General features: G+C 35.6%; 1 long non-coding RNA gene across 1 annotated transcript in view; it reads right to left on the bottom strand.

The window, feature by feature from the left end:
- The window catches only part of LOC138990220 (uncharacterized), a 154,392-nt gene that overhangs the window by 61,150 nt on the left and 71,457 nt on the right, over positions 1-21,785 (bottom strand). Inside the window, exon 2 of the long non-coding RNA XR_011466339.1 lies at positions 4,962-5,031. This is a non-coding gene — a long non-coding RNA (uncharacterized lncRNA). The remainder of the gene's footprint in view (positions 1-4,961; positions 5,032-21,785) is intronic.

The following is a 21,785-nucleotide window of genomic DNA, read 5'->3' as shown; positions in this document are numbered from 1 at the left end:
ATCATCTTCTAACAGAATGAAAGAAACTACAACATAAATCTCAGTCTAGTCAACACAGGACCATGCTAGCACAGTTTGCATTTGACTCTTGCACTCTAAATAAATGTTGCTTTATCTACATTTTAAACTTCTTAAGAGCATCAGATATTTAATAGCATATCCAGTAGTTCTTTCTCCTGCTGCTTTTAATATAATAGGATTCAATAAATATTGTTTGGTAAAAAAACAGAAGAATCATTACAATATTATACTGCTCCAAATATGTAGTCTTTAACTGCTTAGATAGAAGGGATAAAGGGTAGAAATTGCAGGATAAGAAAAAGACAATGTAAGGTCATTGTGGTTTTAAATGGAGTTTGGCACTTGAGACCGCAAAAAGTGATATGCTCCCATATGCATCTAATAAATTATACCACAGCTACACTCATCCAATAAAATAGGTGATGTTAAATTTCTATGATCCTACATAATATTGAAACTTACTAAATTATAATTTTGAATTTCTTTTGAAAACTGAGTAATTCTGCCCAATATTTTTGCTTTTCTGCTGGCTATAAGTTAAATGGAATATAGGTTTTTATAGAGTTTCATTGGTTATTTTGACTATTTAAGGACAGATCAGCAGTGGACTACACAAGAATTAACTGTTATATTGAATACCACCAATATGTGAATCACCGTTCAAAACTATACCCAGTATACTGTTTCAAAATCTGCTCCTCCTTTTATAGTATCTATTTTGGTTAACTGTTTAATTACCAAATCAAATCTTAGTTCCTGTATTGATATTTGTTGGCTATAGGTAGCTGTTGCTTAAACAACAAATTTCTGTCCACTATCTGGAATATTGCTGGTCACAATGACAAAGTAAAGTCATGCCTCTTAAAGTTTTTGCCCAGGAACAACACTTGTCTGCTAACATTTCATTGGTGAAAACAGATCACATGGACACCCTAGTTCCAAGTTGGAAGGGAATTTACTCTTCTGCTGTGGGCTGTGAAGGCAAGAATGCTAAATTATTTGGCAAAGTCATAGTAACATTTATAAACTTAATGTTCTCCAAAGTCTTTTGTCTTTATTAAATTCTATGGTTATTTGAAAAAGAGCTCTTTGCACATAATATATGAGATTTTTGAAATTAGATTATTTAATTTGGAAATATTTCTAATATGAAATAGATAGTAGAAATGACTATATCTTATCCTTCAAAGATCCATTATTAATCACAGTAAAAATTTCAAGAGATTAAAACCTGACATAAACTATCCAACCAGGATTTTAATGGTTCAAAGTAAAGAAAGGATTTTTCTTGTTTTGGTGTTGAATGCTATTTAGATAACACAAAAACACATGACCTAAATTATTTTAGTGGTCATAGGAATTGTGCAGAATAAAAGAAAATAAATATGTTTAAAAACTTGCAAATGTTAGGAAAGTTTTATAGTCATTAAATAGCTAAGGTCTGATGCTAACAGAAAAACGCTGTATGATCTCCATTACCGTGTCCTCATTCTAAATGTACAAGCTCACATGTCAGCCATGGACTTGCCACGCCTGGTTAGATTTGTCTCCTTCAGTTACCTCTCATTTACTAACATAACCAGGCTCAGCACCTCCTCCCCAGCATGGCTTGGCTGTCCCATGAAAAAGTGATCTGGTTTGTTTAAACAGAATATTTTCTTACTGTTCTCTCTGTTATTATATATCATAGCAGAGAGTTTTGAGTTAATAAACCAGCATTTCACCACTGCCCACATGTCAAAATAGGTCATAGAACCTTCAAGGGAACATCAAATCAGAAGATCAGTAATATCACCATGGTTTGTGCCATGCATTTTGGAGTGTGACCACTCTGCCTTTTGGTTCATTGCCAATATATCCTGTCTTCCATTAGTCTTCTATTCTTGGAATATTGATCTTTTCACCGGAACTTGATTAAAAACCTCTTTAGCCCAGAGACCAAGCTGTGCACTTGTTTTGCACCAACCACCATATCTAAGGTAGTACTGAGCACATAGTCCCCTGGATCTTCTTTTTCCTGGTGACATCTATTTAAAATGCAGGGAAGACAGAGGACTTATATTTCTTCATTACTTCACTCAAAAAACTGTTTTTGAACAGTTACCGCACAGCCTGGACTTTATAAAATGTGGGTAAACAACTGAAAACAAACTACAAACCTCATGGCAGTAGTTCTCAATCAGGGTCAATGTTGCATCCTAGGGGATAGTTGGCAATGTCTGGATATTGTTTCAATTGTCACAATTGAGGCAGGCGTGTTGCTGACAATGTGGAGGGCAGAGGTGAAGAATGCTGCTAAACATTTTATAATGCAAAGGACAGACGCCACAATAAAGAATTATCCAGCCCCAAATGGCAATTTGCCCAAGTTGAGATCCTGCCTTATAGTTTAATGGGTAATGTATAGTGTAATGCTTTTCAGAGAATGAAAAACAATTTTAATACAAACTTGCTAATGATTATGTCTTTTTACCCCCACTATTCTCAAGGAGGATGATTTCAATATTTGCATCTCATTAAACAATGTAACATTGATAATGATGTTAGCTTTAGAGGCTGACACATGACAAAATCTATATAAAGGAATTACTAATACTTTTTATCAAGAAGACTTTAGTAGATGGAGATATAAACAGTTGCTTCCTTTATTTTCTTAGAGTAGAAGTAGCATTTTCCTCATTAACAGAAATAAAGAAGATAATAGTAGATAAGGTTAAGTTTAGAAAAGCTATACTTATGCTCCATATTTCTGAAACCCTGATAACTACAGGGGCTACTCTACAGCTTGAGATCTCGCTAGTTAAGATTACCTAAGACTCAAATTCTTTTTATTCAAGGGTTTTGAGTAGAAAAATAATGTCTAATTATTTCTTATGTGATAATACATATGTAATACAATAATAAAATTTCAAGTAAATGAGAAATTTCCACTTAATATACAAGGATTTTTTATTTTTTTAATTTAAATTTATTTATTTTAATTGGAGGCTAATTACTTTACAATATTGTATTGGTTCTGCCACACATCAACATGAATCCGCCACGGGCGTACACATGTTCCCCATCCTGAACCACCCCCAACCTCCCTCCCGGTACCATCCCTCCGGGTCATCCCAGTGCACCAGCCCCAAGGATCCTGTATCAAACCTGGACTGGTGATTCGTTTCTTACATGATATTATACATGTTTCCATGACATTCCCCCAAATCATCCCACCCTCTCCCTCTCCCACAGAGTCCAAAGGACTGTTCTATACATCTGTGTCTCTTTTGCTGTCTCACATACAGGGTTATCATTACCATCTTTCTAAATTCCATATATATGCATTAGTATACTGTATTGGTGTTTTTCTTTCTGGCTTACTTCACTCTGTATAATAGGCTCCAGTTTCATCCACCTCATTAGAACTGATTCAAATGTATTCTTTGTAATGGCTGAGTAATACTCCATTGTGTATATGTACCACAGCTTTCTTATCCATTCATCTGCTGATGGATATCTAGGTTGCTTCCATGTTCTGGCTATTATAAACAGTGCTGTGATGAACATTGAGGTACACATGTCTCTTTGAATTCTGGTTTCCTTGGTGTGTATGCCCAGCAGGTGTATATGCCCAGCAGGATTTTTTAATCAGATAAAGACGAATCATAATAGTGCAGAACCACTTGAATTTTGAAACCGAACTTTCTTGCTAGTACTCCAAAGGTCAATTTCAAAAAGCTGTGTTGAATCACTTAATGCAAATTTTCATTTGTTTAACAGTAAAATCTTCCCTATTAGAGGGATGGCCCAGAGTTGGGGAACCAACTGGGCATGACCTAATTGTATCTAACCCAACTGTGAAACTGTTAAAAAGCAATGCCCCTTCATTTCTATTATTGCAAAACTTCAATAAAGTGTTAACTCTCTATGCCCATCAGACCTTCAAAGAATTAGAATAGTAAAAAGTATTAAATACACTCGTCACACCCATTACCCGCATGAAAGCTCCTAAGAAACCTACTGATCTGTGCATGTTAGTGTCCATTTCTGTCTGTCTCTGTCTTCTTTGTGTGTGTGTGTCTGTGTGTGTGTGCTCATCTGTGCGTGTCTTGGAGATGTAAGGTATATTCTTCTACTTGTATCTTTTTCTTTTCTACCTTACCTACAGTAGAATTGGCAACCTCCTTATCTCTGTCTCTGTATTTGTTAATCTGCTTATTGCATTTTACCATGAGTCTTTTTGTTGTTGTTGTATAGCTATGTCTGTTTCACTCAATTGACCATTTTTCAAAATGAAACAGATGTTTTCCTTATTTTAGTAATTGAATTATTTTACATTTCATTTAAAATGTCCATGCATTCATCCACTTAATCATTTAACATATAATTATTAAATACCTATTGTATTCCTGGTTTACTTTGGCATTAGGAATATGACAATTAACAACAACAAAAAAAGATTTTCCATACCCTCACTATACTTTAGAGTCTTTGGAGAAGATAGATAAGTAACCTGGCAATGGTATTTCATATGATAAATTCTTGAGAGCAGAAGTGGAGTTCTACCAGAACATGTAGAAGAGGCAACTAAATCAGTCTTAAAGGGGTTGAGACTTGAGGAAAACATGCCAAAGGTTTTGAAATCTAGACTTAAATAAGAGGAATTGACCTAAATTACCTTTCTGGGCAGTAAAAGAAGAATAGCTATTCCAAGTGGTAGAAACAGCAGCCAAATAATGACATGATCAGATGTGTATTTTAAAAATATCACTCACTTTTTCATACAATACTACAGTGGAAACAAGATTGTAAGCAAAGAGACCAGTCAGGAGCTTGTTGCAAATGTCTCTTCAAGAGGTGAAGTTGGCTTGCAGTAGAAGAGAGACAGAAAAAATTGAAAGATTATTGTCAGCTAGAGATGAGGATAGGAGAACTAGGGCTGATGCCATGGCTCTGACCTGGTCAGTTAGGAAACGATGATGCCATTCCTTGAGCTGGAGAGTAGAGAAGAAGGTTGAGGGGCAGGAGCTGGAAAAAAAAATACAAGTACAATAGTTAGACTTTGGAGGTGAGATTCTTTTTTTCTTAATGAATGAATAATTATACATATATTAACTTAATTCCTTCCAATATAGATGAAGAAGTAAAGAACCTCTCATCCAGTCCTTGATACGTATCATCAAAGGCTTTGGACAATTTTGTCTTACCACTGTACACTTGTGTTCCTTATTAGTGTCTGTCAAAAGATCAAATTAAAATATTTTATTAATCTCTTACATTTGTGTAGTCCTTCACAGTTTACTGCAGTTCTGTCCCATACAACTCTGGACAAAATCTCAAGTCTGTGAGCTGGCATTAGAGAAGCAGCCTAGGGCCAGGAAACCAGGATAGAACCACAGACCAGGAGTTCTAATGAGGTTGCTGCAAGTATTTATTCTGGGGTCACAGCCAGTGTTCAGAACCAGAAGTCACAGAGTTAACCAAGCCAAGGCCCAATATCCAAGCCAAGAGTCAGAGCCAAGGCCATGGGCAGAGCCAAGAAGCAGTCACAGGATTAGCACATTAGAACAAGCCCCAGAACTGCTGTTGAACCCATAGTCCTCCCTTAGGCCCTGTGTCCTTTGGAGGCATTCTCTCTCCACATACTGGCACTCTCAAAGGAAAGCAAGAGGTGGGAAAGGGCAACTGAGGGTTCCCCTGCCTTTATGGGAACTTTGCTTTGGACAGCACTATTCGATAACATATCTTAACCACATTCTGCACTTTCTTTTAAGACAGGTGAGGTTATTTTTTTAAAATCAACTTTGAGTATTATTTATGAATCTATTAATCCCCCTGAATTGTAAACATTCATTTTTTACATTAAATTAAAATCAATGAGGAAAAAAAATGCAATGACTCCAAATTCAATTGAATTTTTATCAAAGAACCTTAAAAACAGAAAATTCCAATTTCTATTTTTAATTCTTTCTTATGACATCCTATGATAGATCCTCCTTCACTCATCCTCTCTTATGGAACTTCAGTCATAACCCCTAGATTATTTTCTTTTCTCCTTTTCGATTTTGATGGAAGCAAGACACCCTAATATCCACCCAGGTTAAGAGAAAAAAAATAACTAAACTTTTACTAAACCTGTATTCTTAGAAATGTAGAAAATATATTTGTCTTTTTAAATATAATTTTGAATTGATAATACAATTATATGAATCAATAATTTTAAAAGTGCATTTAAAAAGTATACAGTGAAGCTTTCTTTCCCAGATCAGTTCCTCCTGTATTTCGGTTGCACACCACTGCCCACAAAGGTGATTGTTGTCATTAACTTTTTTGCTATCCCTTCAGAACTTTGTAGAAGTACAAACAGATATATGTTCCCATTTCTTCCTTTCCTAAGCAAAACATAGCACCATATTGCTCTGAACTTTGCTTTTTTTCATATAAGTATGTACAGATATTTCTCATTTATTTTTTGAGTTGTAAAGCATTCTGTTATAAGATGTCTTTTAGATTCTTTAACCAGTTGTTCAAAACTGTTTATATAGACACTTAGGTCATTCCTTTACTATTACAACATAGTGATAAATAATCTATATGGACATGAGTTTGAGCAAACTCAGGGAGATAATGAAGGACAGGGAAGCGTGAAGTGCTGCAGTTTAGGAGATTGCAGAGCCAGACATGACTTGGCAGCTTAACAACAATAATCTATTTATATATCATTTTGAATATATGCAAGCACATCCATAGGACAAATTGCCAGAATTGAATTTGATCAATTAGGAGATATTTGCTTTATTAATTTTAATGGATACTACTAAATAGCCTGCCACAGTGTCATACCCACTTTCCCACAGCCTTACTAGCAGGTACTTTCAACAACTTTTAAATTTTGCCAAAACCCAAATAAAAATCTATGGTTCTCAATATAGTTTAATTAATTTTTCTCTTATTGTGGGTGTTATTGAGCATCTTGTCATATATTTAAAAGGCCAAAGATGTGTTTCCTTTTCATAATATTTATATATATTTATTTTAAGTTGTTGCTATTTTTTAATCATCAATAACTAGAATAACTTTATGACACTAGTCCCTTTCCTACAAAGTGAGTTTGTGAGTACTTTTCCAAGTGTTGTGTTTATCATTTGACTTTCACATATTGTTCTTGGCCATGCACAATTTTTAAATGTTTACGTGTCAATTTATTCATCTGTATTCGGCGTCTATATTATCAAAAATATAAAACATACTGGTGTCTCAACATGATAAAAATATATCTCTCTTTCCCCAATATAGCATCATAATTATTTGGAATATACCAGATGTAGGAGCAAAATAGGAATATTTAATATCAACATTAAGACTAATTTTTTCTGAATGGTACTGACACACAGAAATGAAAAAGAAAATAAAACTTGAGGCAAAAACATACCTAGATACAACCCCCAAATTTTGCAGGACTCATATGAAGAAATCTTATAAATGCTACTGAAGAACAAAAGGGAATTCTTAAGCTAATGAAAAACATACCATTACCTTGGACTAGAAGACCCAACATCATAAAAACATCAATTTCCCATAGGTTCAGTTCAGTTCAGTTCAGTCGCTCAGTCGTGTCCAACTCTTTGCAACTCCATGAATCGCAGCATGCCAGGCCTCCCTGTCCATCACCAACTTTCGGAGTTCACTCAAACTCACGTCCATCGAGTCGGTGATGCCATCCAGCCATCTCATCCTCTGTCGTCCCCTTCTCCTCCTGCCCCCAATCCCTCCCAGCATCAGAGTCTTTTCCAAAGAGTCAACTCTTTGCATGAGGTGGCACGCATTCATTTGATATACAATCCTCCCCAAAATAAGTGACTGGGTTTTTCTGTGTGTTTATTTTGTTTTCTAGTTTTGCTTTAAAAACTAGCCAAAATAAATATAAAATCCAAATAGAAAAACAAATACATAAGAATATCCAGGAAAACCCTGATTCAGAAGAGCAATAAAGGTAAATTAGTTCTAGAATATATTAAAATATATCATACATTATCACTAATTAAATTAGTATGTTAGTATCACCAGAAACTAATAGAAAATTATAAAAAATCCAAAAGTTGATTCAATATATAAAGAAATGTAGTTTATGTTAAAGATGGTATCTCAAGTCAATAGGTAAAGATGAATTACTCCATTAATGCTGCTGGGATGCCTGGATAATCATCTAAAACAGAATGCTGGATCCATATTTCATATATTCCAAGCATCATGTATTCAGAATGAATCAATGTTAGAAAAGAGAGAGAAGCAAGGAAAAAGGAAAGAAAAGAGAGAAAGGAAGGAACGGAGAAAGGAAGGGAAAGAAGGAGGTAAGCAGGACTAAAGCCCTAAATTGCACTATAGGTGAAACTCAAAATGAGGCAAACTTCTAACTATAAGGCAAATATATTTTTTAGTATTTTTTATGTTTGTATAATTTTAAAATCTTGCAAATTTTTTCTTGGATAACAAAATAACAGCCTGTGTCAAACCTCAAGCAGAGATTTTTGAGAAAAAAATGAGTAATCTCTTCTCTTTAAAGCAAAATGATATGCATGAGAATATCAGAGGACTATAAACACAGAGAGGGAATGGGATTTTAAAAGGCCTCTGGTTGAAATATATATTTTTTTTAATTCTGAGCAATCTTTCAAGTTAAGTATGTTAAGCCCTTGTATATTTTTTAAAAGAACATGGATTATAATGATTTATAGCTAGAAGACACAGGTTTGAGTTCCTTTTCTCTTACCAACCTTGTCTTTAGGGAAATTTCTCAATTTTTCTGAAATTTAGTTTTCTAATTAACAAATGAAATTAATGGTAAAATTCTTGTCAAAGTCACCAAGTTACTGTTTTGATCAAATAATCTATTCTGAAAATACTTCATAGTCTATCAAAACTTCTTCATAATCTGTAAAAACTATATAAATGTTCATTGTTACTTAATATGTTATATATTTAAGCAAACAGATATATATTTATTTCAAAATAAGAAATTCAGATTGATTTTTTTTTCCATTTATTTTATTTTATTTTTTAACTTGCATACAAAGATATTCTATACAACATCCTAGCAGTCTTGGGGTTTACAGAGTAGAAGTTAAAATAAGTTTATTACTGTCTATGCAACTCCACTTTATTGATTTGAACATCATAATTTAAAATCAAACTAGATGATATGTGGAAAAATCACCATTCCAAATGGCATATTGGTGGATAGAAGCGTCAGCAGGTCAACAGGTACCATGAGGTATTGAAACAAAGCCAAACCCCTGATGGCCGTCCACTGAAGCCAGTCTACATAGACAGGCACATGATAGAGAGTCTTGGCAGGAGCGCCTGAGCTACAGAAGAAGCAAAGAAGGAAGGCACCTCTCTCCTCATTCTGAACCATCACCCCGTGTGCAAGCCTCTCCTTCAGGAGCTTGCAAAAGGTCATACTAACGGCAAACAGAACACAACAGCCTCTTTCCCCGTCTGGGTTTTTGTAACACAGAGGATAAAACTCTCAGACACAATGTGTTTTTGCGTCCTGACAAGAAAAAAATTTTTCAAATAAGGATGCTGGGAAGAGGAAGTGGCTTTGGTTTGGGTCTGGAATCTTAACTTTAAATAGGCAGGTAGGGCCAGTTCGTTCAGGAAGCCCTATATCCAGGTGGACTCTTTATTTCTGAAAAAGAAATGACTTGCTGACTATCATTAGTCCCACCATCTGAGATGGAAAATGTACTAATATAGAGTTTACTGTATATACTTCTGTGCTTTAAATGACAGATATTATCTTCTGATCCCTGTCTGTTCTCAGGAACAAAATAAATTAAAAATAAAACACAAACACTTCCCTTCCCCTATTGCCTCCCCTGCCCTGTGAAAAAAGAAGAAAATCTTTTGTGATCAAGAAAAACTTTTTCATGAAACTAGTCTAAATCCTTTCATTATGTTGCTCAGTTTTCATTCCACAGAATTTGTTCTTAAGTTTCAAATTACTAATTTTCAAAAATTCTTCTTCAATGTTTGTTTATTTATTTGCCCAAAGGATGGCTTCTATCAGTTGCATTATTTGAGTAATCATCAGCAAAATTCTACACTGGACTAAGCTTCCTTAAATATGCTTTGTAGATTGTTCGTGCCTATTTCCACTCAGACTGATTAGGTGTAGCTCTAACCGGAGGATTCCGCCTGTTGGTCCCACCTACTGCCAGGGGCATGCTGGAGTCAGCGTGCATCACTTGCCAGAGTTGATAATGATTGTAGCTGGAAATTGGCCATGGCACAGATAAATTTAACTACGGAAATTGCCAAAAATTAAAAACCAACTTCCCCCACTCAAGAAAGTCACTTGTTAGTCATATTCCAGCATACCACAGCTATGTTCTTTCTTGCCGACCACTGTTCTCTGACCAGTGTGATGAAAGAGACACCTTAAATATTTTGAAAGGATGATTTGCATCCTACTTGCAATACAAACTGAAGGTGAGTGCCTACTCATACCAAAACATAGAAACCATACTGAGTCAGGTGTAAAACCATTTGACATCCTCCAGAAGCAGGATCTTAAGCTGTTAAGTATATAATCACTTAATGGCACTATTGGGAACCTATTCTTGAAAGCCATTCATATTTCTTGCTGGCAGGAATTGATTTCAGACTATTTTGTAGTGAGTGGTTCATTTTTTAAAAATTTCTTTCAGTGCACTAAGATCACCAGAATTCAGAGGCTGGATTCAGAATTCAGAAATACTGAGGCTGAAGCCAGTTGTCTGGATGAGTACAACCACCTATCAGAAGGTATCATAGTGTGACTATTTTCCATGCTCCACTATTTGCAGCAAACCAAAAATTCAAATAAGTCTCAAGATAGAGTGTGCAGAGTGGAGAAGTAAAGTGGAGGGAGAGCTGCAGTTCATTAATCAAGTCATGAATTAGGAACAGTTGCTTTGGGGCAATAGTATAGCGGGAACATGGATACAAAGAGGATTCTCATTCCTAGCTTCCTTTCTCTGCTTTCAGCAAATACGGTGGTGGGATGGTCCAAAACCCTTTTCACCCAGATACCAGATAATTTGAAATCTTCTTCAAAACATGACCTATAGCATTTGTTGTGAGATGAATTGCATCCCCCCCACAAAATTCTTACATGGAAACCTTACGACACCAGTAGCTCCTCAGAATGTGACTATCTGAAAAGAGGACCTTTAAAGAGATAATTATGGTAAAATGTTGTCCATGTGAGCCCTAATCCAATATGACTGATCTCCTTATAAGAGTGGATTAAGATAAAGACAACACACAGGGGCACCAGGTGAAAGACAACAGAAGACAGCCAAGGAGACAGGCTTCCAAATTAACAACCTTGCTGACACCTTGATCTTGGTCTTACAGCTTCTAGAACTGTGAGAAAATATGCTTTTCTAGTTTAAGCCACCCAGTCCGTGGTAGTTTGTTACATTAACCCTAGTAAGCTAATACAGCATTCCTCATTATTATGAACTGAATTGTGCACTTCCTCCAAATTCATGATAGGATGGCATCACAAACTCAATGGACATGAGTTTGAGCAAACTCTGGGAGATAGTAAAGGACAGGGAAGCCTGGCGAGCTGCAGTCCCTGGGGCCAAACAGAGTCAGAAACAATGAGGGACTGAACAATGACAATCAAATTCATATGTTGAAACTTTAACCCCCAATGTGAATATATTTGGAGATAGGACCTTTACAGAGATAACTAAGCTTAAATGAAATCATAGGGATAAGATCTTAATCTGAAAGAACTGATACCATAAGACAAAAAATAAACACCAGAAATTTCCTTCTTTCTACACCTACACAGAGGAAAAGCTACATGAGGACACAGCAAGGAGGAATTGTCCACAAGCTTGGAAGAGTGGCCTCACCAGCATCTTGCCAGCACCTTGATCTTGGACTTTCAGTCTCCAGAAATTTAATAACATAAATTTCTGTTATTTAAGCCACCAGTATGTGGTATTTGGTTACGGCAGCCCAAGCAGACCGATAACAGTGGTTAAGACTCCACACTCCCAATGCAGGGGGCCTAAGCTCTATCCCTGGTCAGGGAACTAAGATCCTGCATGCTGCAACTAAAGATCCTACAAGCCACATCAAAGTTCCTGCACATGGCAATGAATACCCAACACAGCCAAGTAAATAAGTATTTTAACAACAAAGAAAGAATCATAGTATCCTGGTATCTTTGTATCAGTATCTTTCTTTTTAAGTTTTACTGCTGCATTATTAAATGATGTAATTACCTGTTAGGCTAAATCCAAAACGGAATCTGAGAAGAAATAATGCCAGTTCTTTTTCCCCAAACTTCAAGTGTACTTCAAATAAGAAGCAAGTAAGACAAAAGTTACATATACTACTTTACTACCCTATGGTTTGGGGCTTCTAAAGGCTTCATTCCTAAAATTAGAGACAAATTAGAGAGATATTTAGTTACTGGTAGACAGTGACCCAAAAAGAGGCTACCTATTCTGCTCATGGGCATAATTCTTCACTTAAGTCACCTAGCAACACAGTTATTTAGGAGGAAGCATGAACACTTCCTGACCACTAGGTTATCATGTGGTCTACCAATGTCAGAGTCACCCAAATGCGTGATGAGTTCCTGCGATGCCCCTCAGGCTCTGCACTCTGGAAGACCCCCAACTGACTCAGTGCCTGGCACTGCAGAGGAAAGTGAAAATAGATCTGTACTGCATATCCTTCCATGCTTATCCTCCATCATTTTTAATCCTGCTCTGTAGTTTGGGAAGTGACCAAAATTGATGGCATCAACAGAGTACCTTTGTCTTGCAACTTCTGGTATGTATTTACCAGCAGAGTATCCACAGATAGAGGAGATTGGGGCTATGGCTTTTGTTCCATTGGCTGTCCCCTCCGCCTTCCAGATCCTTGGGGATTGATTGTGTTATTCTATTGCCATTCACAGGTCCAGTCAACAGCCTTCACCATTTAAATACACTCTCTGAGTTCCAGTACCTCTCTTTCTACATTTTTTTTAGGCCTACATTTTAAAATCTGCCTTTTCTTTCTGGTGATTGAGTACTGCCCAGTCCTTGCATGTTTCCCTAAACATTGCCCAAACAGCTTTGTAAACCATCCTGAATTAGTTTGAGTGAACCATCTTTTTATTCTTTTGCCAGAGCTCTGACGGGTACAAGAACCAGTGGGAGTCAAAGTGTAGCTGAGCCATCAGACACACACACACACACACACACACACACACACACACACACGCCTCTGCACACCCAGCCAAATCACTACATTCTAATATGTTCCCACCTTAAGGTTTTTGTGCTTAGTGTTTTTTCTTTTGAAGACTCTCTCCATTTTTCTTTCCATGATTGGTTCCATCTCATAATTTCAGTTTCCTTTTCAGAGTCCCTGTCTGTATAAAACAGGTCCCTCTCTTCCCTTGTGATTGCTCTGCTTCATTTCCTTCTAGTGTGTATCAACATCTGAATCTCTCTTTATACAGTTTCTATCACCCACTTCTACAGGCTCCAAAAGATTAGGGATCTTGGCTGTGTTACTACACCTCTAGTGCCCACAGCTGTGTCTGAGACATAGCAGGCTCTCAATAATTCTATACATCACTTATCAGTCACTCTCTACTCCCTTCTCTTCACCCACATGAATACACTCACATACACATAGTCTCTCCACCATGCACATATACCTTTAAGATTATTCACATTTTAAATATATAATTCCTACAGGATACTTTAGATGCTATTTTAATTAAATTACATAGATAAGAATTGTTGAGGAACAGAGCCACTGGGTATATCATCAGATTGCCCTAAACCTAAGGTTGTCAATCTCCCTAGAAATATGCTTTGACTTAGGCAAGAAGGCAATAAATTATTAATAAGATGGAGAGATTTTTACTCCCAGGGAGGGACTTGGACACCAGCGGAGAAATAGTCTCAATCATTGACTCATTCGACCAATTTCTATTTCCTTAAATAAAAAGTGGTACATCAATAGAAAGTTTAAGGATAATGATGGAACACTTAATATTAAATGAAAGAAAAACCAAGGAGATGTGGATGAGATTTGAAAGACTTTGAAGTCCACATGAGGAGGGATTTGGTCTTTTGCCTTCCACCTAGAATACATAATTAAGATGACTTTGGCTCCAATGGGGCACATGGGGACTGTAGAAGGTTTGAACATTTTAAGGATTTAGAACATGTCTACAGTTGTCTCTGCCTTAATTACATAAGGGGAAAGCTTTTATTTTAACTCTGGCCAAGAAACCCTAGTCATGAAACTGTTTTTATTTGACGAAATGTTTACTCTCACAGGAAAGAGGCAAGGCTGTGCACATTTGATGAGCCAACACTGAAGTGGTTATACATGAGCAGAGGGAAAGATCCAAGGAATGGGCATGGAAAAGTTGCCAAAATTATCATGACATCAAGGTCATAGATCAAATCCATGACCTTCCTGAAAATCTTGGGAAATGCATGTTTACAAAATACATGGCACAATCACGAAACTTCTAAAGGCATTCTCCAAACAGTCATATATTCCAAACTGCTACATTGTATATAACAATGAATAAAATGTTAATGTTTCAAAGACTTTGAAAGCAAACAAGCTTATAAATGCAGATTTCAGTTATAGAGAAATCCTTGTCATGAATCATCTGTGCATACCTTTTCTATGCACAAATGTAGCCAAACCTCCAGACAGCTGAAAGATAAAGACAAACACCAAGAACAAAGCACAGAACTAAAGCTAAGAGAGATTTGACTCGTGTTTTGAGGGTCCATGCCACTTCTGACGGAGAAGGCAATGGCACCCCACTCCAGTACTCTTGCCTGGAAAATCCCATGGACGGAGGAGCCTGGTAGGCTGCAGTCCATGGGGTCGCTAGGAGTCGGACACGACTGAGTGACTTCACTTTCACTTTTCACTTTCATGCACTGGAGAAGGAAATGGCACCCCACTCCAGTATTCTTGCCTGGAGAATCCCAGGGATGGGGGAGCCTGGTGGGCTGCTGTCTATGGGGTTGCACAGAGTCGGACACGACTGAAGTGATTTAGCATAGCCATTTCTGACTGCTGTGGGATGTTTACTGTTCGTGAAGGACAGAGAGAGTGAACACTGATTATGAGCTCACTCCAAAGTCTCTCACACCCAATAAACTGTGCTGCGTTTAGGAGGTCTGGTTGGGAACGGCTGAGACCATCCTATCAGTATGACTCCTCTGGAAGCTCTGAGATAATCTTGCACAGTCACAAATATTATTACTTGGTCAATAAAAACCTCATTTTGCAGGACTAGATTGATGAAGATAAATAATACATGCACAGTTAATGACTACAGCAACAGTCTGGAATCCAACAGCCTTGAGGTCTAGCCTCAGTCCATCCCCTATTTTACTCTGAAATGCACAATACTTAAGCTGTTTCCCTCAGTTCCCTGGTTCAGTTTTATTTACTACTATGTACAAAACATTTTCCTAGAAGAGGAGAGATACCAAGATGAATAAGAAATTCACCATGCAATAGACTCTAGCCCAGTCACAGCAATATAAATTAATACCGAGTGAATGGGAAACATTAGGATTAACGTGTAAGGAATTACCAAGTTTTAAAGCTGAGTGAAAACAAAGGATTTGTATACTGAAACCCCCTATCTTAAGCTTATGGAAGATAGTACAAACTTAACAGTTTTTAACTCTTGATTGTTGTTTTAACTTGATTAAGTTTTTAACTCTTTATTGATTGTTCACATATCCTTGACCCTTTAGTGAGGGCACAATTTTTATCCTTATCCAAATGTAATTCCAACAAAGACCAACTTGGATTTCTATGAGGTATAAAGCATACCATTTCTAAGGGAAATAAAATATGATTGAAATTTTATAGCAAATAACACACCTAGGCAACCTTGTCAACTGCTATTATGGCATGGCATTTAGAATTTCTTTCTCCTTTGAGTTATAGCCCCAACTATATTATAACTTCTTAGAAGACAAAAGTCTGAGATTTATACTTATGGGTTTAGAGTGCTTAGCACCAAAAATAAAGCAGACTGGGTGCTCAGAATCCTTTTCCACAGTGTTGGACTCTCATTTTGAACTTACATTCACCAATACAATCTCTATATAAGATGAAAGCAGGAAAAAGTGCTGAAGTCAAAAGAAGTTTAATGAAATGGAAGGGAAGATTGACTAAAAATTAAGAAACAGAAAAGCCAAGATCCTGAACTATGCCTATATATATATCACTGAGTCCCCCAGATCCTTGAAGAGTGGCCCTCTTTCAATATTTATTCAATGAATAAATGAAATAATTATTACTCTCTCTGGGACAAAAAATTGAGCTCAAAGGACCTGAGATAGCAGGTTGGCCATGTCCCATGAGAAGAATCACATGATCTATTTGGTTCAAAATAATAATATGAAATCATTCTAGCCATTATTCACATATCTACAATAAAATGAGTGATGAGGGGAAGCAAATGAGAGAAAAGAATACAATTCATGGAGGACATATGTGTTAAGTCTTTTTACAATAAGTCTTATTTAATTCTTAAACATTCTTATAAATTAGATACTATTATTCATTCTATAAATTTTTAAAAAACTGAATAATAAGTGTAATTATCACTAATTCAAGAGAAATAGGGGGAAGTGAAACAGTTTTGTTGTCAGAAATATAAAACATCAGAAATTAAATTATCCTTCAAAATGTTGACATGTTAATTTAATACTTTTACTAAAAAGAACAATAGGCAAACTGCTTACTTTAAAATGTATGCGTATGTTTGCACAAACATGCACATTTCCATTGGATGATAAAGCTAAAGTACCGCTTGGAAAAATGTAATGAACAAATCCAGAAAACCGTTTTACCAAAAAAACTCCTATAAATGACCTCAGTTCTGTTTTGGAAGAAACTGCTCTCTAAGGAGAAATGAAGTAAGTTTTAGTTTCAACATTCACTGTCTTTTTGTGCTGTTCATGAATAAGTTGGACTAATTGTTGGATGTGAGAAGTGACGGTTTTATGGCACGTATTACTGCCCCCAAATTTTTGGTTGCTAAATTCGTCATCTTTAACCAACGAGTGACGCTGCATCTAGAAGAGATATGATTCTCAATATGGAGTCCCCTGAATTCTTTGCAATGCCCACATGTATCTGCAACAGGTAACCCCAGTTATCAATTCACAAACTTGAGACACTGAAAGAGCATCCTTCAAATATCACATAACATTTCAATATTTAATATGCATTTTAAGCATATCAATTTCTGCATATAAAGAGTGACTAGTACATCATGCATTACAATATCATACTAGTTTTTGAAGAACAACGGCTTTCAATTTAAAGAAGAAAACACCCTCCAGCTGAAGAAAATTCTCACATTACAATATGTTTAAAAGAATCTATTCCAGTTGTGGTTGGTTGTCTATGAGAAATCTTTTTCATGGGGAAAAAAATTGAACATTCCCATGTGAAAGTCTTTTTCACAAGAGAAAAAAACTGTACGCTGCATTTTATACAAACTAGGTGAATTCAAAATGATGGATCATTTCAAAAATATTCATTATACTATTTACTTACATAAATGTGGTTGTATAAAAAGTAAAAAAGGAATGCATTCACAATTGGTTTAAGTAATTTTCTCTTGGCAAACCACCATATAAAACAGGGGCGTCATGGCGCCACAGAATTCTGAATTGTGGTGGAGCATCATCAGTACACATGGCATTAATCTTTGTCTCGTTGCAGGAGACACCCTTGCTTGCATTAGCAGGCTGCCTCTTAAATGTAAGATGGTGTAATGTAACTCAGGTTTAAATAACACAATAAATAAGATCTATTTCTCTAGTTTTCTCACCAATCACTTTCCAAGCCCCCTTTGTTAAAGTGCTTCATTGTTTACACATTTTAATGTAAATAACAAATTATCAAGGTGGGAGGGGGTACTTTTCCAAAAGAACATGGTGAAGGAAGCCCTCGAGAGGGTAATATCAAATTTTTTTATTTAAATTGTTAAGCAGTTAAAAGATATTTTTTTTTAAGTCAGCATATATATGTGAACGTAGCATATTTACTTGCCCCACTTTCTTGTCTGCAAACTGACAGTCCCAATATTTTGGAAATTGCACTGTTTTATATCACTTCATGTTCCCCGTGACAAGGGGAACATTTAGCTGTCTTTAATGTCTTCTAATTAAATACTCAAAGCATTCTTAAAGTCTTCTTTTTCCAAATATAGATATATTTTAAAATAACAAACTTTTCCAAATGCATTTTTCTATTGAACTGAGAAGCTTTCAGAAACTGTCCCCACTGAATATAATGACTATTTAAGGAAACAAGCTATTTATGTGGAAATATTAAGAGGGATGATTTTGATAACCCACACTCAAGGCCAAAATAAGGATCACTGGGACTTTTACCGAAGAAGTTAATGGAGGCCAGGCCATTGGCAAATGACCTTGAAATCCCTCGATGTAGCCTCAAATTGGCTTCAGCACAAGCTTATTATTAATGCAGACAGCTAGTGTATACCATGAAAAGCACATGGTATCTTTCTGTAAAACCAGAGCTATCACTCAGGCACCCCCATATACAAATATAAGCATCAACGTGACAGCACTTTCATGTGTTTTTTTTTATAAATATCACAAATTTGTTAATCAGTATTTTATGTGGCCTAAAAAGTAGAATAAGCAGATAAAGTCTAATTAAATATGTATATAGAAGCTTTATGTATAAGAATTATCAGATAAAGGTATCTTAATAAAATGTATTATCTTACAATATTTGAATCAGATTTTATATTGTATTTTCATCTTTAATTTGTAAGGTCCCAGAGGCACATATCAAACATCTTTTATTTTAGATATCTCAACATGTGAAAACTATATTCCCCAAAGTCTTTGAAAATTGATATGACATATTTCAGAACTTACACACATGTGCATATGTACACACACACACACACATAAACACTCACTCTACCCAGTCAGAAAGGAATTGTTTGCTCAATTTGCAGATATGAAATCATTAGGGACTGAGTTTTACTTTGGGAAATTTGAGCACCATGTATTGTTAATGTAAAATAAAGAAATAAAGCCTGGGAAGTTAGAAGATTATTTTTTTTGGAAATGCATGTTTAGAACTTTAAAAAAAAAAAAAAGAAAACATTCTCCTAATGGTAAAGCATTAACAAATACTTTTTCATATGAATAAAATCTGTAATCAGTTAGATAAGAGCAATGTGCCTTTTTTTGGCATTTAATCAAACAATGAAATCATATACACATTTCCTGACACAAAAGACAAATGATGTAATAATCTGAAGGAGTTTCTCTATCTCCTTGGAACTTTGCATACTTGACTTGTTTTCCATATTTTGTGACTTTAAATGGTGGGAAAATTATATTAAAATGCTTGTAGCAGTTCCTCTAAACTAGCATCCTTTTTGTTTTATTGTATTTAATATAAAAGCAGCAATTATTTGATTTCAAAGTTATGAAAATATGTACCTTATGAGAAAACAAGCAATTTAAGCTTTAATTGGTGTCATTTTTCACAGAACTGGCAAGATTCTTGCATCCCTGGCATGTTGTTTTTCTATAAAACTGCAGAGCTGCCTTCAATGAATGTTTTACGAACGCAAAAGTTGTTATATGAAGGTATATGCATAGATGCCTGGAAATATAAGATTTCTGGTGGGAGTTATTTACAAAAGATGTATTTCATTTGTTACTGTGCGTGTAACAACTCCTATTATTCTAAATGTTTCTCTCGTCTCAATAAGACTGTTCTTAGCTCATGTCTATGAAACATTGGGGCTTGTGTTTAAAGTAAAATAAAAGTGGATGCTTTGATGAGGGAAAAACATAACACCTGAGAAAAGTAAAAAGAAATGATAATTTTAACTGAAAAGAAATCGTACTGTAATATACTAACAGGCTAATTCTGGTTTTAACCAGAAGAAAGACAATATAAAATATACACTGGGAGGCTTGTCTTACATAAATTACATATATGAACCACAAAACTTCTATTTTTTGAAATGTTGGTTTACCATGAATACTTTGACTTATTTCTGTTCAGGTTACACACATCCCACATTTTCAAAATTATGTTCTGCGCTGAAGGATAACAGTTCTATATATTTATTGAGAGGTTTCACGACCTGAGCATCTCCAAGGATTTCAGTGGCTTCTACACCTGAGGAGGTAGGTACTTGTTTATTGTTGTTTTAAATGCAAATTTCCAGAGCTACAGCCAAGATTTCTTATTCAAAAGAGCAGAATGAAGATAAAGAATCCACATTTTTTTAAAATGTCTAGATGGGTCCTATGATCAGCCAGATTTTTAGGAAAACTGCAAATTAGTGGACATTACGCAGGAAGTCCTTTCTGGGTTAAATAGAGATTAAGACAAATAAGTATTCTTTATATTTTATTTACATCACTCACTTTTGTTTTAAGTTGACCATATTTATTGAAAACAATGATGAACATACACAGAGCACTACTATATGCCAGGCCCTGTGCTAACCACAATATATGCTTGCAACCCAACAGTCCTATAAAACAGATAACCATTCTCTCCTCTGTAGGGATGAGGGCATTATTTGTTAGGGAGCAATTTACTATAGTCACAAAGCAAGTAATAAACAAGTAAAAAGTGTAAACCATTTCTGTGTGACTCTAAAGGTCAATTTCCTAACCACTGTATTATACTAGGAGACTCAAGCAACAAACACGACCATAAGTGTTTTGAAAGCCTTTTCCTGTTGACTGCTCAAGTTAAGAATCAATTAATACTTAGTACTGATGTGATCCAAACTATTGACATTTGCTCATTGTTACCATTATTGATCTGATTCAATTTTGATTCACATTGAACTACCAAAGATGATTGAGTTGTATCAGCACAAGTTTTCCCTTGGTGCCATTTTCTATAAATATCAATATTAAAAGTTTTAAATAGTAGCTGAATGGGAAACAAATTATATAAAATGTGCAATCCATGTATAATTGCCACCTACTAATTTACTAATCCATGACTGCATGAAACTAACAAGATATAGCAAAGATATTGGCAGGAAAGTTAAAAAGATTATTTTTCTGGGACCCACAAATTTATTTCCAAAAGGATATCAAACCATTGTTCATTGTTGAGAAATGACCTTTGATCCTAAGTGTTTCCCATGATTTTTCCATTTTGGATTATAAGTCCCTCCATGGTTTCTCCCAGTACTCTGGATTTACCCCTACTGGAACACTAGCCTGTGAACCCTTGAGGTGCAGGGCTTCTGATGTTTGTCCTTCAATCCCCTGAGGGAGCTGTATTGGTTTTGCTTTGTTTTATTTAATTGTTTTTATTGAAGTGTAGCTAATTTACAGTATTGCATTACTTTCAGGTTTACAGCAAAGTGACTCAGTTTATAGATATATTCTTTTTCAGATTACTTTCCCTACAGTTCATTACAAAATATTGAGTATGGGTCCCCATGCTAATACAGTAGGTCCTCATTGGTTATTCTATTGTTATGGGCCTAATTCTGGACGTGGTCAACAATTTTTTTTTAATGTAAAGGACAAGATAATACATATTTTAGGCCTTTAAGATTATATCATATCTTTGGCAACTATTCATCTCTGCTACTGGAATGCAAAAATGGGGATACACAATACATAAGTAAATGGGTATGGTTGTGTTCCAATTAAGCTTTCTTCATGGACACTGAT

This window comes from Bos mutus, chromosome 2 (assembly GCF_027580195.1).
Source record: "Bos mutus isolate GX-2022 chromosome 2, NWIPB_WYAK_1.1, whole genome shotgun sequence".
Classification (NCBI taxonomy): Eukaryota; Metazoa; Chordata; class Mammalia; order Artiodactyla; family Bovidae; genus Bos; species Bos mutus.
Note: the sequence above shows the minus strand (reverse complement) of the source record. Positions and strands in the feature narration are given on the sequence as shown.